We start from the raw sequence: 18,082 nt of genomic DNA on the forward strand, positions 1-18,082 counted from the left end.
AATATGAATTCAGCATAATGTTACTATTTTATATTGTGGGCAGATCTTTACTAAGTAAGGTTTCTTAAATAAAACTTGAAATAGGTTCAACGGGAGATGGACCTGCAATTACCGACCCAGGCCTCTGCAATGTGGACGGAGCACTGACGGTGGGCTTGATAACAGCTAATTACTAGGGGTTCCAAGAGGCAGAACCCAACGATCAATTACTGATGACCTATCCTAAGGATAAGTTAATCATAGTTAAGTTCTGAAAAACCCCTTTAACCCCTTAAAGGGGTTGTCCCGCGCCGAAACGGGTTTTTTGTTTTTTTAAACCCCCCCCCCGTTCGGCGCGAGACAACCCCGATGCAGGGGTTAAAAAAACAAACCGGGTAGTACTTACCCGAATCCCGGCGGTCTGGCGTCTTCATACTCACCTGCTGAAGATGGCCGCCGGGATCCTCTCTCTCTGTGGACCGCAGGGCTTCTGTGCGGTCCATTGCCGATTCCAGCCTCCTGATTGGCAGCGGGACACCGGCTGTGACTGACAGCCAGCTCCCGCTGCGGGATAGCGTGAGGTCAGTCATGATCTCGCGCTATCCCGATGACGTACCGGTACGTCATATTGCGCGAAGTACTCGCCTCCCATGACGTACCGGTACGTCATGGAGCGGGAAGGGGTTAACATAATAATAGGAGGGCAACATTTGTGTTAAAGAGAAAGTCTAGTACATTTTATTTATAGCTTACTTAAATTTTCAAATGATTTTTCAGAATAAACTGTCTTGTGTGTATTTGAGGAATAATACTTTTTCTGGTCATTATATAATTTATATTATGAATTTTTATCTATATATGTGATTTTGAGTTTTCTCTGAACAGGTAGTAGGAGTCTAGCTGTTATGATGTTATACATACTGTGCACAGAGAAAACGGAAGATTCTGTTTCCTACCTGTCTATAAAACACACACACAGAAATAACATCATCATGTAGGGCACTGGAAAATACCGAGCGGCTTAAATGTAATTTTATTAGCAATAACACAATAAACAATCCTCTTATGTCCAGGCAAGTCTGTATGAGTCTCTTTCCAACGGCTGCCTCTCCACTCATCTCCCCTCTCTCTCTACAGACTTCAATGAGCAGTTTAATGGCCCATTTACATGTAACGATTATCACTCAAAATTCCTCAAACAAATGAATTTGTGCAATAAACGTGTAGTGTAAATACAAAAAAAATCACTCACTATTCGTTTGCAAATCGCTATCTCTGACTTTCGGGCTTCTTTCACACGAGTGCATAAACGGCGCGTCTTCACATCCAGGTGTATATACGCACTCATGAGGCAATGATTTTTAATGCATCCATTCACACGGGCGAATATACTCCAGGAGCGTAAAAATTAGAACATATACACAGCCTGCGCATATATGCTCAGGCAAAAGATAGCTCTGGGACTATCTTTTGGCCAATATACGCCGGTGGGTCCCATAGACTCCTATGGGAGCAGGGAAATAGAAGGAAGGGAGAGGCATTTATGCTGTGTCCAATGCTGCGAAAGGCTTACAGGTGCCTCTATATAGGCCTTGGAAGGCATAGCAAGGGATTTCCGGGGTGCAGTGTATTTTTTTTGCTAAAAAACACGCTCATGGTTGTGTGAATGGATGAGAAAACGCTGGCCGTGATCGCGGAAGAATGCCCGTTCGGGCACTTATACGGAGTGGACGAAAAAACGCCATCGCCATTTATGCACTCGAGTGGAAGAGCTCTCAGAGATCCAGCAGCAAAGTCTGAGCACTAACGACCTTAGCAGTGATGTCAGCGCTCGTAGTCGTTTAGCTGTCGTTCTATGTACAAAGAATTATTAGTCAGCACCCTCTTTTACTTCTTGTTCTTCGTTTTGCTATCTCTTCTACTAGAGACAGACTACACTTGGCAAAGGGCGGTGGATAGCAAATTAGAAGGAAGATGGTATTTCAGCACAATAACTTTATTTTGGGTAAATAAAGTGAATTGCACTTTTGCTTGTTTTTTCATTGTCTATCATATCAACACAAGTTGATTGAAATGTTAATGGCCATTTAGGTTAAACTTATTACATGTACATTTGTACAGAACAAGTAGTTCGTTTAGCTGGGTTTTAATGTAGTTTTTTATAGCTTTTTCAATCTTTAAAACCTTCCTGGTGGCTCCATACTCAAGGCGCACACATCCTTTCAGTGTTTGGTGTATAGCACGTTGTGTGTGGCTTATAGCAGTTGCAATAATGGAAAATAAACAGAAAAATCCATTGATTACTGTCTCCAGGAAAGATGAATACTAACCCTTCCTGACAGACGAGGAGAGGCATGGGAGCTACTATCTTCAGCAGAACCCTTGCTGAACTGGTACAAATCCGGCATGTCCAGATCTGCATATGGTTGGAGAAACACGGTTATTTCTTACAAACATAGTGGCACTCCTCTCCACAGGTTGTATGTAGTATTTTAGCTCAGCTCCATTCATTTCAATGGAGCTCAGTTGCAATAACAGACACAATCAGGTGTGATGCTACTTTTTGAAGAAAGCAGCCATGTTATTTAATACTGGACAACAGTGCAATTACAGAGAGCACCAAGGTAACGGGGTGCTTTAAATGCTATCAGTGTATGCTACCAATCAAATGATCAGTACAGAATGGACAGCAAACTTTTAGTAGAAACAGTACAAAAACATATTCCTCCATCTTTACTGGATGGGAATTTAGTAAATCGCCACATGATGACAATGGTTTTTTACAATTCAAACAAAAATTTTGCATTTGGTATTAACCCTTTCCAATCCACTGTCTGACGTCTAAAGACATTCTGATTGAAGGCTGTACAGCTCCGATGTCGGAAGACGTCTGGCAGGGTATTCTTACTATAGACTACTAGCTGGTCTGTTGTCGGAGGCCTCTCCAGCATGTCACACAGCAGTACTGGCTCTAGCCAGCAGATGGCGCCATTGTATAATGGCAGAAAGAGAAAGCCCCCTAGAAAACCCTGAATCCAAAATTGGATTGCAAAGGGTTAAATCAGTGAAGAGCCATAAACATTTAGCACTTATGTATTGAACATCACTTTTTCACTGTGATTAAGCTAGAAAATAGGTGTAATTGCAAAACTGTATCTTCCCCAGTAAGTAGTTACAAATTTTCACACAGGTAAATGTTTGTATGGGATCTTAACCCTTTAAGCAAGCAGCGGCACAGCTATAGGGGTCACAACTCTTGTAATTGCAAATGGGCCCCTAAAGCCCCCTCCCTCACCACAGTAACAGCACACTGTTGCCAGAGTCAGAAACTGCATCCGACTCCTTTCTTACTCATGGGTCGTGCCAACACAATGCAGTGGTTAGCATATAGTATATACTCCAGTGTGCATATAAACTCCACCTCCTCAAACTCTCCAGAGCTTCAGAGTAGAGGAGACAGGAGAGGAGATGGAGTTAGAATGGACACTAGAGGAAGAAATGCTGAATGCAGACTGAGTCAGCATGGCCTGCAAGTAGGAAGGACCTGGAAGCAGTTTGAGGGATCTGCGGCATAGGGCTGCAAAGGGGCACAGAAGGGACACTTGGGGATTGTGGAGGCACGAAGCAGGCACTGTCAGTCTGTGGAGGCAAAGATCAGACACCGTGGGATTGTGGAAGCATAGAGTGGGAACTATAAATGTGCAGGGGGCCAAGAACAGAGGAGACACTAAGAGCTAGCAAGGGCATGTACAGAGGGAGCCTATGAGTTTGCTTGGGCATGCACAGAGGAGGTCGCTATCATTATGGGGGAATTATTACTGTGTGAGGCACAAAAAGAGACACTATTACAAGAGGGGGCATTAGATGTAGCTGCAAGGTGTGAAGCGTGTGCAGAGACGAGTTGTGACCGGAAGCAATCATTATGGCGATCTGGGTTCAGATAAGGGAAAGTGGACAACTATCAGAGAATACATGCAGAAAACAAGTCAGTACTTTCAACAAACAAATCAAATGAGAGCTGCTTGTAAGCCATGGCTGCAACAACGATAGTAACAGAAACACCTCAGCACTCACACACATTTAATTTCTGAATAAAACTGCACAGCTGTTGTTTATAGCAACCGCACAAAATGCAAAGTGCTAAGAAACTTTCATTTTTGTGCAGTTGGTGTAAACAGTTGTACAATTTTATTTGGATATTAATGTGTATGAGTGCTGCTGAGGCATGTGTTTCTGTTACTAATATTGCCACAGCCATGGCTTAGGAGCATCTTGACATCTATTTGCTGGAAGTGCTGACTTTTGTTCTTTGCATGCCCTGCATTGGTGGCGGAGTGGCGGCCCTCCCTTTTGTCTTGCATTCAATTCACTCATCTGCCCCAAATGGTTTAATGAGAGTATATAGCCAGGTATCCAGCTTTCCCATATATGAATGGCAGTCACAATGCAGAGGGATCAGCCCTATGCTCATTTGCACAAGGAAAGACTAGAAGCAATGAGATGAAACTGAAAGAGAGGAGACACAAATTAGATATTAGATAGTGAGGGTGATCAATGAGTGGAACAGGTTGCCACAGGAGGTGGTGAGTTCTCCTTTAATGGAAGCCTTCAAAAAGAGGCTGGACAAATATCTGTCTGGGATAATTTAGTGATCCTGCATTGAACAGGGGGTTGGACCCGATGACCCTGGAGGTCCCTTCCAACTCTACCATTCTATGATTCTAAGATTCTATGACTCAAATTTTGTATATTAAAAAACCATAGTATCAGCAACTGCCAATAACATAAACGTAAAGCATACCTGAGTTCTCAACAAGTTTTCTAAAATTTACTAGGTTCTCCTTACCCACTCACTTGCTGCTGTTCTGCTTTCCAGGTAGTCTTCCCCATTTTTCTGTTGCTCTGCTGTCTGCTATCCTGTTTCAGGGAGGGATGTGTAGTAAGCCTGGCATTCTGCCAATAGTACACTGTCCTGACTTCCTTGCCCTAACTTCCCATGCTGCATTGCACTATCTCTGGTCCAATCAGCAGGAAAGCAGTATCTGAATGCCTGCCCCTCTGCTTTCACAGGACAATCAGGCACTTAGAGACATTCTGGCCAAATGGTTAGTAAACCCACTATAATATGTGTGTGTAATGTGCAGACACACACCCACACGCTGTAACAGCAGGAGAGGCAGAGATTGTAGAAATCATTATCACAGTGTCTGCAGATCTGTCAGCCTGTAAGTGCACAGGAGCTGCTTTTGAAGATAGCCCATCTCCTTATTACTATCGATACATCACTGTGTCCTTGTTACTAAGGAAGCTCTGTACCTCACAACAGAGAGTGGATTGCAAAGAACCTGGAAAGAAGATGCCTAGTGGCAGCCCCTTCAAATGTCATTTACAGCGATAAAGCAACAACATTTTTAATGCAAGTATAGGTTGTCTGAAAAGTTAGTGTCCCCTAAAATTATAACACAAATGAACACTCTTACAAGCAAAAGAGATTCTATTTGAGGAGCTACCGCACTGAATGATGCTGTAAGCCCCACTGCTCTTTTGATTTCCATTACAAAAACGGTGCTATATCTCTTGTACTCGGCTGACTATGCCTAGCGGGCAGTATTGATTAATTTAAACAGGTATTCCATAATTTTAATACCAATAGCTTAAAACATAATAAACTTGCAGTCTCCTATTCTTTATTTAATTGCTAGTAAAGTCAAGCCTCCCAACCTTAAGTAGCCGCCTCAGTGATGTCGTGTCATGTCATCACAGTGGGTGCCAGGGGTCCCAGGACACCGGGGGAAGAGGGCAGAGTAGAATTGGGAAGGTATTGGGAAGCATGTTAAAAATATATTAAATGGCAGAAACATTAATACTGAACCCTTATATGGTAGGAAAAAGAGACCACAACTAATTCTACAAACACTGGGGTCAGTCGTGCTAACTTTTTGTGAAACAGTAATTGAAGCAAACTAAGCTTGAGGTAAGATATACGAATATGAGAAACCCTAATAAATACAGAAAATGAAATAAACGCCACTATAAAATCAGCCAGGAAAGAAAGTGCTTTGCAATGTGTGAGACAGGATGCCTGCCCTCCTTACATCATAATCCTAATAATGAAGACAGTATCAAAAAGCTTCAGATATTGGCCATTATGCCACTATTAGCAGAAAACTGACCTTCCAATAAAAGAATCTCTAAAAGGTGCATTTCACAATAATAACATTTTTATATTTCCCCAGCGATTACTGCACAGCTACAATTGCAAGCAGATAATATATTCAGCTTCTGTATTTCACAGTCTTGGAACATCAGATGCAGGCTGCAAAACAGCATTACCAGTAACAGCACATCCATTTGTACCTACCGCAACACCTAGCTGAAGTGCTAAGTCAATTAACAGGAAAACCTCTTAAGACCATTTTATTTAACTATTCTCTAAAGTCTCTGTGGTAGAGAAGATGCGGGGAGTTTCCCAACCACGTTCAATAATATCACATCCCCTGGAATTAAAGGGAGTGTGGGATAGCCTGATGTATATTATCAGGAAATTAGCTATTCTTTAAGTTGTTTTGTTAAACATGGTCAATGTCATGATCATGAAGTTGGACTCCGTGCCAGGCCGTGCCAGCTTCCCTCCACCCACATCATGTCGACTGACAGCTCTCTCCTGTTGTGTATTGGGGTACAGTTGTCACTCAGCATGCTGCGGGTGGGGAGAGCCCATCATGGACCTGGTGGCACAATCCCTTAGGATCCATGCTCATACACCCACTAGAATACTTTACCACCTCTCTTTCATGAACTTAAATTATATTTTCTACTTGCATTAAAAATCATGAATTAGTTGGATAACTTTGGGCAACTCATTCTTTATATGTAGCCAGGACCTTTTTTTGCTAACTTTGCTTAATTGTTAGAGAAGACCATTTCACTCCCCTTTGTGCCACAAAACTAATTTTCTCCAACAGGCATTATACCAGAAGAATCCATATTCTTAGTAATAACTCACTGGACTGAGGACAGATCTGCAAAGTGACTAAAATGGAACCAATGCTAATCAACTCTACACCAAACTTGCTATATCGAGCAATGTACGCACGACATTCTATGTGTACGCCTGCTGCATACACCAGGAATATCATCTGATGCATATGTCACATGTATCCTATGGGATGGAATATTACGCAACAGCATCGCGGAATATGCGTTTCCTGAATTCGAAAGATGTGTGAAAGATGCCTTAGACCTCTATTGAACAAAGTTATGCTAATATGTCCATTTGGCACAGGCCTGGCTGGTATTTGGCAACATACCTTTTTATCAATGTATAGCAGATGTCAGGTGTCACTGTACAGAAAAGGCTTGAAAGCTGCGCCCGCTCTATATACGGTAGGTGTTGGGTGTCTTTGACAGTACATAATATAAGCAATTAAACGATTGCTACTTTAATTTAATGATTGCGCGGTTAAAAATGCAACAAAATCCGCACTAATTGACAAAATCTGCATCCTGTGAACAATTTTGGCCCACCTGAAAGGTCCCTGATGACAGGTTTTGCCTGTCATGCAGACACCTCAGCCCCACCTAACCCCTGAAGTGTATGGCAGTGGATGGTTGCGTGTGCCCACCACCACTCCATTCACTTCAATGGGACCACCATGGTACCAAATAGTATTGCTAAAAAAAAAAAGACAACTCGTTTCAGGAAAAACATGCCTTCACATGGCTATATCTTTGGAAAAATAAACAAGTTATGATTTTTGAAAATGGGGAGGAAAAATGAAAATAAAACAAATAAAAACTATCCGTGGTCCTGAAAGGGTTAAAGAGTAACACAGCAACAGAAAAAGACTCAAGTACATTAAAAAAAAAGTCATTCTTGGGAAAAGACAGCGAGTTGTTTTTATTGCCTTTAAACAGAACCTGCCGCTTTCATATCACATACGGCCTTCTAACAAATGCATTAGGCAAATAAAAGCGATATAGCTCATAATATAATCTGTTAAGCATTTAAAAACTTCCTTCAGTGCCGTCCCCATTAGTACTTCTGCTGAAGTATGTAAAACGCATACATTCCATTTAATGGGACTCATCTTTTTCTAATCCTGCAAACTCCGCCCCTCCCCTTCCAATGCTCCAATGTAGATGCTACATTGTATTTATATGTTACATGTTCCAATGTAGATACAGCTGCTACATTGTATTTATACGTTACATGTTCCAATGTAGATACAGCTGCTACATTGTATTTATACGTTACATGTTCCAATGTAGATACAGCTGCTACATTGTATTTATACGTTACATGTTCCAATGTAGATACAGCTGCTACATTGTATTTATACGTTACATGTTCCAATGTAGATACAGCTGCTACATTGTATTTATACGTTACATGTTCCAATGTTGTGGGAAACGTCATTCAGAGAAACTGATTTGCAAAAAGTGCAAAACCCCTTCTATGACTAAATATAGATGGAGCCCAGAGGAAAGAAATCGCAAGCCTTCCCATTTCTCATCATAATTCAGATATATGCAGGGCATGCTTCATTAGCAACATTGCTGATTTGTTATTTTAATGGCAGCTTTTCCTCTTGTAGAACGTTCCTATCACATTAGTCCAGTGAAGCCAGTCAGAAATTATTTAGCTCCATATACAATATATTTAGACGAAAGGCAAAAACAGCAAGACTTCAGTCAAGCATCGTAACAGCTCTCAGTGAGCAGATCAAGTTCCAGAAAAATAAGCCCCCGCAGTAAGTCAATGGACTGTCCCTCTAGCCTTCCCAGATATCGCATATCCCTAATAGATCATTTGCCATCATAAGACCATGGCGCATTAAAAAGTTGCCAATTTGATGATCCCTGAAAGAACAGTAGCCAATCAGCAGTTAGCATTAACGCAGCTGAATATTTCTCTCCTACAATGCCAACATGAAAATCAATACCAGCATAGCTTTTGCTTTAAAGAGCAGAATAGGAAATGAAAGCGGCTCTGTGATTGCTTGCTATGGGCAATAAAGCCAGACATAAATCTGCCCTATTAACTGCAGTACACAGAGTGTTGTCAGAGTGCTGGTCATGTGACCTGGAAGCCGAATGAAAAGTGCAGGATTAACAGCCAGGAGGGGACAAGCTACAGAACTACATTCTTCACAGCACTGTGATATAGTGATGGATCTGACAAAAAACAAACAAACCCAGAGTGCTTCTTCAACAAATATAGACACCAAGACCAGACCTCCTAATTGTAATTATATATAATATTTTAGTGATGGTTTCACACCTGTGTTGGGGATTCCGCTTTCCTTCTCAGTCCTGGGAGCAGGAAGGGGGAATCCCTGTGGCCAAACGGTTCTGTCTCACGCACAGCGCCTGACAGACCCCATTGACTATAATAGGGTCTGCCTGCTTTCTGCCCAGCTTTTGGATGGAAGAAAAGGCAATGCATGCAGCACTTTTTCTTCCGGGATTTTCACCCGAATCTGTGATGGAGCCTCCAGTCGGAGGTTTCCAGGCAGATGTGAAACCATCCATAGACAGCAGAAATAGATATGTGGATCATTATAATAAAAACGTATCAGGAAGAATTCTGAAACAAAGTATTCAAGATTTAGCAATGCATAAGGAAAAGGGGTGGGGTAACTAAATGACAATGCCCAAAGTGGGACAACAGAACATCTGCACAGCTTTGTATTCTTACATATTTGTGTAAATGCATCATATTCATTGATATTACACAATCCAGTTCCATATCTAATATGATGGTCAATAGCTAATAGGTTACTCAGCTCATGGAGGATAACATCTTAATAAACGTCATATACTATGAGCACAAATTATTAATAAAAAGGTGCACTAGTTTTTGCAATTTCCTGTACTCAGATGAAACGTACACAGATATAAGCTGAGTTCTTTCATTTCCAATCAAAGCAAATCTCATTGACTTCTTCCATGCACCCAGTAATATTCCTGTCTCAGCTCCGGTGTTATAAATGCTAGGTTGTATATGGCTTGACTGCAAATCAAGCAGCATAATAAACAGCACTTATCATACTTTTTCAGACAGTGCAAAGCAACATGACAGTGGAATAATAAGAATTTGTTGTGGCTGCCATATAAAGCGTGTACTCAGGGGTCTGTTAGGGATGATTAGATTAGGATGGATGGATGGATGGATGGATGGATAGATAGATAGATAGATAGATAGATAGATAGATAGATAGATAGATAGATAGATAGATAGATAGATAGATAGATAGATAGATAGATAGATATGAGAGGGATAAAGAGTTGGATAGATAGATAGATAGATAGATAGATAGATAGATAGATAGATAGATAGATAGATAGATAGATAGATAGATAGATAGATAGATAGATAGATATGAGATAGATAGATAGGACATAGATAGATAGATAGATAGATAGATAGATAGATAGATAGATAACCCAGACCTGACTTCTGTCTGTGCGATCACCAACTGTATCCAATCCACATCAATAACCTCATCACATCCATCTCTTTTTGCAAAAAAAAGCGTGCCTCATGTACCCAGTGATTTCATAGAAGCATGACACGCAGTACTATAATAAAACTGTGAATATCTACGCATAGCAAATACAACATGTAAGCAAATGGCATGAACATTGTCACAACAATGCAGAATTCATCATGTGAGCATAAATAGGTAATGATAGGATAGGATAGAATAGAATAGGATGGGTAGATTGCCGAGAGAGAGAGGAGAGCAGAGTTCACTGTCTTAGACTTCTGGAATAAAGCACTACAGTCTTGCAGACATCCCTGACTTGAATCCACAATTCTGCTTCTCTAAGGAATTCTGGAGAGAAGCAGCACAAACAGACCTGAGGATGAGTTGGGTGTCAGTAGTCCAGGCCCACTGTGTACTTCTGGTGAATCACACTGCTTATAGTGAACAGATGGAAGGGATCTCTTCCCCAGAATTACCAAACAGGTAGGTAATTGGGAGGAGGGCTATCCAAAGCTGTAGACATCCAGCGCATGAAGAAGCCCCGGGTCATCATGAAGTGCAATCTTATATATATCTCTCATAGGGACAAGCAAATCAAATGCCATGTGTCAAAAGCAACAATACAGAAGAGAACGCTCAGCATCCCAAACACAAAGAAAACCTGAAATAAAGAAAAGAATGTTCATCCTCAGCAGCTGAGCCTACTAACTGCTCAGCAAGAATGCAACTTATCCAACAGACTCACTGCCTCCTCTGCTTATGGGGCATTCTTAGTGGCATATTCTGGGTTGCACATTCTCGCGGTAGGTGGCACAGTCTCGGTGACACATTCTCGGTGGGACATTCTCTCAGTGGCACATTCTCGGTGGCATATTCTCTCGGTGGGACATTCTCAGTGGCACCTTCTGGGTGGCACGCTCTCGAGGTGGGTTGCACATTCTGGGTGACAGATTCTCAGTGGCACACTCTCTTGGTGGCAAATTCTCAGTGGTACACTCTCTTGGTGACACATTCTCAGTGGCACACTCTCTTGGTGGCACATTCTGGGTAGCACATTCTCTCGGTGGGACATTCTCAGTGGCACATTGTGGGTGGCAGATTCTGGGTGAGAGATTCTTGGTGGCACATTCCCTCAATGGCACATTATCAGTGGCACACTCTCTTGGAGACAAATTCTCAGTGGCACACTCTCTTGGTGGCACATTCTCAGTTCCACATTCTCGGTGGCACATTCTCACTGTGGCATGTTTTTAGTGGCACATTCTCAATGGCACATTCTGAGTAGCCTATTCTCTCAGTGGCACATTCTCTCTGTGGCATGTTCTCAGTGGCACATTCACAGTGGCACACTCTCTTGGTGGCACATTTTCAGTTCCACATTCTCGGTGGCACATTCTCTCTGTGGCATGTTCTCAGTGGCACATTCACAGTGGCACACTCTCGATGGCACACTCTCGATGGCACATTCTCTCGGTGGTATATTCTCGGTGGTCCATTCTCAGTGGCACACTCTCTTGATGGCACATTTTCGGTGGAACCATGGATGTATACAGTAGCCAGGGGATTATTTTTGGAGTCCTATCCCCAACAGCAGGGATTGCAGTGATAACCTTGGGGTCCCCTCCCCCCGAATCTAGGGCATCACTAGAATAATATCGGGGTTCAGTGGTGGGCTGGCTGCATGGACCTGGTTCCCCAGTGAGCTGCACCCCCGTTCAGGGAACAGTATGGATCATAGAAGACCAGCTTGTAATGACTTCATCTCTCCGTCCATCCCCCACAGAGAACAACTTATCTCCATCCACGGGTACACAAACAACAACACTGCTGCCCGGAGAGCCTCCAGCCCGGCCCTTGTCACGTCTCTCCCACCCTCCGGAGACCCCCGTGCTGTCCGGAGACCCCCGTACTGCCCGGAGACCCCAGCGCTGTCAGCAGACCCCCGCGCTGTCAGCAGACCCCCGCGCTGCCCGGAGACCCCCGCGCTGTCCGGAGACCCCCGCGCTGTCCGGAGACCCCCGCGCTGTCAGCAGACCCCCCACGCTGTCCGGAGACCCCCGCGCTGTCAGCAGACCCCCGTGCTGTCCGGAGACCCCCGTGCTGCCCGCAGACCCCCGCGTTGTCAGCAGACCCCCGCTCTGTCAGCAGACCCCCGCGCTGTCCGGAGACCCCCGCACTGCCAGGGTTACATGGCCGTCATGAGGCAATAAACAACAAGTCATGTAAACTTGCCCGGAGTTGGATGCCGATAGAGGCAGCCGCTCCTCCTCGCCGCCCTGCAGACAATGCAATGGCAGCGTATAAGGAGCAACAGGCGTCCGCGACTCGAAGTCCTTACCTGCAGCAACTACCTGACGCCGCTGGAGAGAGCGGGAGGAAGGGACACCATGCTGCTCGTGCCTCCTCAGCGACGGTCCGAGCCCTGCGCCCTCCTCTCACAGCACTGCCATCCTCCTCGGGAAGGATGGAGGGCTCCTCCTGCTGCTGCAGCCCTGGGGAGGAGAGACCCGGGGAGGTGGACGAGGCAGACAATGCTCGGTGTGACTGCTGCTGCAGCTGGGAGGTGGCTGGTGTGATGGGGACTCTACACCTCTCTGCTGTGTGGAGGATTGTCAGGCATGACCCTGTCTCCAGCAGCCATCATCATCCTCCTCCTCATCATCCTCCTCTGACAGGAATGTCTCCCCTCACTGCTGACTTCACATTACAGCAACCTGTCTGGCAGGAATGATTCCTCCAGGTTGGGGAAAACAGCTCTGGAAAATGGTGCCATCTATTCTGGAGCCCAGTGAGACGGTCCTAATAATTGGGCAGGATGGCATGTTATTAACGTCCCTCCTCCGCCGCCTCAGGGGGAAAAAAGGGCTGTCTATTTTTAGGGGGATATGAATGGCGCGCATGAGGGGGATATGAATGACGCGCATGAGGGGGATATGAATGGTGCGCATGAAGGGGATATGAATGGTGTACATGAAGGGGATATGAATGGTGTACATGAGGGGGATATGAATGGTGTACATGAGGGGGATATGAATGGTGCCCATGAGGGGGATATGAATGGTGCGCATGAGGGGGATATGAATGGTGCACATGAGGGGGATATGAATGGTGTACATGAGGGGGATATGAATGGTGTACATGAGGGGGATATGAATGGTGTACATGAGGGGGATATGAATGGTGCGCATGAGGGGGATATGAATGGTGCGCATGAGGGGGATATGAATGGTGCGCATGAGGGGGATATGAATGGTGCGCATGAGGGGGATATGAATGGTGCGCATGATGGGGATATGAATGGTGCGCATGAGGGGGATATGAATGGTGCGCATGATGGGGATATGAATGGTGCGCATGAGGGGGGTATGAATGGTGCGCATGAGGGGGATATGAATGGTGTACATGAGGGGGATATGAATGGTGTACATGAGGGGGATATGAATGGTGCCCATGAGGGGGATATGAATGGTGCGCATGATGGGGATATGAATGGTGTGCATGTGGGGGATATGAATGGTGTGCATAAGGGGGATATGAATGGTGCGCATAAGGGGGATATGAATGGTGCGCATGTGGGGGATATGAATGGTGCGCATGTGGGGGATATGAATGGTGCGCATGTGGGGGATATGAATGGTGCGCATGTGGGGGATATGAATGGTGCGCATGTGGGGGATATGAATGGCATGCATGAGGGGGATATAAATGGTGCCCATGAGGGGGATATGAATGGTGTACATGAGGGGGATATAAATGGTGCCCATGAGGGGGATATGAATGGTGCGCATGATGGGAATATGAATGGTGTGCATGTGGGGGATATGAATGGTGCACATAAGGGGGATATGAATGGTGCGCATAAGGGGGATATGAATGGTGCGCATGTGGGGGATATGAATGGTGCGCATGTGGGGGATATGAATGGTGCGCATAAGGGAGATATGAATGGTGCGCATAAAGGGGATATGAATGGTGCGCATAAGGGGGATATCAATGGTGTACATGATGGGAATATGAATGGTGCGCATAAGGGGGATATGAATGGTGCGCATGAGGGGGATATGAATGGTGTACATGAGGTGGATATGTATGGTGTACATGAGGGGGATATGAATGGTGTACATGAGGGGGATATGAATGGTGTACATGAGGGGGATATGAATGGTGCGCATAGAGGGGATATGAATGGTGCGCATAAGGGGGATATGAATGGTGTACATGATGGGAATATGAATGGTGCGCGTAAGGGGGATATGAATGATGCGCATGAGGGGGGTATGAATGGCGCGCATAATGGAGATATGAATGGTGTACATGAGGGGGATATGAATGGTGCGCATGATGGGGATATGAATGGTGTGCATAAGGGGGATATAAATGGTGTACATGAGGGGGATATGAATGGTGTGCATGATGGGGATATGAATGGCACGCATAAGGGGTTATGAATGGTGTGCATGAGCGAAATATGAATGATGCGCATAAGGGGGATATGAATGGTGTACATGAGGGGGATATGAATGGTGCGCATGAGGGGGATATGAATGGTGCGCATGAGGGGGATATGAATGGTGCGCATGAGGGGGATATGAATGGTGCCAATGAGGTGGATATGAATGGTGCCCATGAGGTGGATATGAATGGTGCACATGAGGGGGATATGAATGGTGCGCATAAGGGGGATATGAATGGCGCGCATGATGGGGATATGAATGGTGTACATGAGGGAGATATGAATGGTGTGCATAAGGGGGATATGAATGGTGTACAGGAGGGGGATATGAATGGTGCGCATGATGGGGATATGAATGGCACGCATAAGGGGTTATGAATGGTGTGCATGAGGGAAATATGAATGGTGCACATAAGGGGAATATGAATGGTGTACATGAGGGGGATATGAATGGTGCACATGAGGGGGATATGAATGGTGCTTATGAGGGGGATATGAATGGTGTGCATGAGTGGGATATGAAGGGCGCACATGAGTCGGATATGAATGACGAGCATGAAGGGGATATGAATGGCGCGCATGAAGGGGTTATGAATGGTGCGCATGAGGGGGATATGAATGGTGCCAATGAGGTGGATATGAATTGTGCCCATGAGGAGGATATGAATGGTGCCCATGAGGTGGATATGAATGGTACACATAAGAGGGATATGAATGGTGCGCATGAGGGGGATATGAATGGTGGGCATGAGGGGGATATGAATGGTGTGCATGAGGGGGATATGAATGGTGCGCATGAGGGGGATATGAATGGTGCGCATGAGGGCGATATGAATGGTGCGCATGAGGGGGATATGAATAGTGCGCATGAAGGGGATATGAATGGCGTGAATGAGGGGGATATGGCAGTGTAATAGGGACTACTAGAGGGGCTTTTGCCATCCGTCAAACTATTAGGATACCTGCGGGCAATTAGTTACAGCAACAACCCCTTAGGGCACAAGCAAAGGCAACTGAACTGGAACGGAGCCTAAACACGAGCAGTAGCACAGAAAATATGCAATAGCTCTAGAAAGCACTATTAATCCCTAGGAAGGAGCAATTAATCTTGTTATTTGTATAGGTATCACAGAAGGGGAAATATAAAAACAAACAATCACTGAAAACGGCCATATAGTTACTGACACAGGAGGGCAAACATGTGCACCAACCTCAGCCTGCAGGCAGCCATACTGCCAAATGAGTGAGCCATGTACACCTGTGTAGGACACAGATGAGACTCACACAACCTCCTATATAGAGGGGGGTGGCTGCTTGGTGTATACTCCTGCACAGAGGAGATACAAAGTGTCAGACCTGCGCATACCTGTAGTGCACCATGCAGACAAGCAGCCTATTAATGATGCCATAATAGTTTGGTGACCTGCCCTGCACCTTAAAAAGTGCACCACATTGGTACTGCCACCTTGGGCTCCCCGGCATTTAAATCCACACTGCATGTGAATAATACATAATAAATGCGAGGTATTAGTTGGATTTTGGTCAAAATACTTTAGCTCACAAGCCAATTGTTAAGGCTCTTTGCGTCTTGTGAGTCCCTACACTAATATAAATGTATCACAGAAGAGGAAATATAAAAACAAACAATCACTGAAAACAGCCACATACTTACTGACACAGGAGGGCAAACATGTTACACCAGTGGAGGAAACCGATGAGACAGCCTCTCACACAGCCTCCTATTGTCAGAACCGGCAACTCTCGGGGCCGCCGTGCCCGCACCACCGGTCCGGCCACCCGGGGTGCAGGAGCGCGGCGCAGAGGTACCCCGGTTCTTGTGATCTCCCCGGGCCGCTGTAAGACTGGTCGCCGCCGGGTTGCTAGGGAGGCAGCTGGTGCTTCTAGTGTCCTGACTACCAGGCTGGCTTCCCTAGGAACTGTCTGTGCAGCTAGACTGGGGGCGTGTCCCCAGCACCGCCCTGATTAGCCCTGCTGCTGTCAGGCTCCCCGCCCCAATCAGCTTCTGGGGCGGGAGCGCTGACAGCATTTAAATAGGTGTGTTTTCCTCTCAGGCCTCGCCAGTGTTAGTTTGGTTCTCCAGCTGCACCCGCGGTTATCCTGACTGCTCTTGTGACCTCGGCTTTTCTGACACCTGCTTTTGGACTTGACTACGTTTTTGCCTGACCCCTCCGTACTGCGTACCCTCTTGTTGCCGACCCGGATTGTCTGACCATTCTACCGTTGCTTGTCTCAGTGTCTGTTTGTCTCCCGTGTCCCGCTTCCCTAGTGAGGGTAGGGACCGTCGCCCAGTTGTCGCCCTGGGGGTTAGCCCAGGGGGGCAAGTAGGCAGGGACAGGGGTTGCGGGATATCCCAGGGACCCCCATATCCCGGACACTGTCCTGACAGTAACACTGGCCGAACTAAGGTCAGACCCTTGCATCCGCCCGGCAACTTTGAGCCCCTCGATGGAGGCCGTGGCGGCTGTAGCGAACCAGGTCCAGGTCCTTACGACCCTTGCCCAGGACCTAACAGCCCGCTTGCAGCCACGGGAACAAGTGGCAGCTGCAGGTCCCATGCAGCCCTCGTCCGCTCCAGGAACGATGTCAGAACCTCGAGCCACGCTTCCGGATTGCTTCTCCGGAGAGAGAGATCAGTTTTTTGCATTTAGAGAGAGCTGCAAGCTCTACTTTGATCTCCGCCCCCTCTCCTCTGGTACTGAATACCAGAAAGTGGGAATCGTAATTACCCGCCTGAGGGGAGAGCCCCAAAATTGGGCTTTCTCGCTACCAGCTGGCTCTCCAGCCCGACTATCCCTTGACGCCTTTTTTTCCGCCCTGGGTCAAATTTATGACGAACCCGACCGGGCGGGCTACGCAGTCTCCAAACTTCTGGCCCTGCGCCAGGGTTGTAAGATGGCGGAGGACTACTGTTCCCAATTCCGTCAACATTGTACGGAATCCCGGTGGAACGATGCCGCCCTAAAAGACTTATTTTTGACCGGTCTGTCTGAGGGTCTCAAGGACCTACTTGTGGCCCACCCAGAGCCTAAAACCCTGGAGCAAGCCATGTCGCTGGCTATTCGAGCCGACCGACGTTTGAGGGCCAGACACGCCGCTCGGACCACCCCACTCCCCACGTCTACTTCTTCGACTGACC

The 18,082-nt window shown here is 45.8% G+C and overlaps 1 protein-coding gene across 2 annotated transcripts in view; it reads right to left on the minus strand.

Annotated features, from left to right (window-relative positions):
- The window catches only part of LRRC3B (leucine rich repeat containing 3B), a 179,958-nt gene extending 167,053 nt beyond the window's left edge, over positions 1–12,905 (minus strand). Inside the window, exon 1 of one of the 2 annotated variants that reach the window (XM_066584606.1) lies at positions 12,811–12,905. The gene's annotated coding sequence lies outside the window, so the exon portion shown is untranslated. Of the gene's footprint in view, positions 1–10,845; positions 10,894–12,810 lie in introns of those variants that run through there. The other variant, XM_066584607.1, reaches the window with a different exon arrangement.
- Between the last annotated feature and the right edge of the window lie 5,177 nt (positions 12,906–18,082).

Source organism: Eleutherodactylus coqui, chromosome 12 (assembly GCF_035609145.1).
Source record: "Eleutherodactylus coqui strain aEleCoq1 chromosome 12, aEleCoq1.hap1, whole genome shotgun sequence".
Lineage (NCBI taxonomy): Eukaryota > Metazoa > Chordata > Amphibia > Anura > Eleutherodactylidae > Eleutherodactylus > Eleutherodactylus coqui.